We start from the raw sequence: 233 nt of genomic DNA on the forward strand, positions 1-233 counted from the left end.
GCAACACATGCAATCAAGTGTCAGGAATATGAAGTAGCACAAATGAACACACAGTAAAGCATAATTTTGAGGATTATTATGATTATTGTATTGATATTTTAATTACAATATTATGTTCGCGTGAATCTATTTTGTGCTATCGTGGAGCCACCTCTTTCAACTGAATATTTTGAAATTCTCTGTTGAATTATGTATTTTTTTCAAATAATGTTTTGCTTGATAATTACGACAAT

At 29.2% G+C, this 233-nt stretch overlaps 1 protein-coding gene across 1 annotated transcript in view; it reads left to right on the top strand.

Annotated features, from left to right (window-relative positions):
* LOC119591626 (nephrin-like) overlaps positions 1-233 on the top strand; it is a 125,992-nt gene that overhangs the window by 59,297 nt on the left and 66,462 nt on the right. The window lies entirely within an intron of this gene.

Source organism: Penaeus monodon, chromosome 29 (assembly GCF_015228065.2).
Source record: "Penaeus monodon isolate SGIC_2016 chromosome 29, NSTDA_Pmon_1, whole genome shotgun sequence".
NCBI classification, from domain to species: domain Eukaryota; kingdom Metazoa; phylum Arthropoda; class Malacostraca; order Decapoda; family Penaeidae; genus Penaeus; species Penaeus monodon.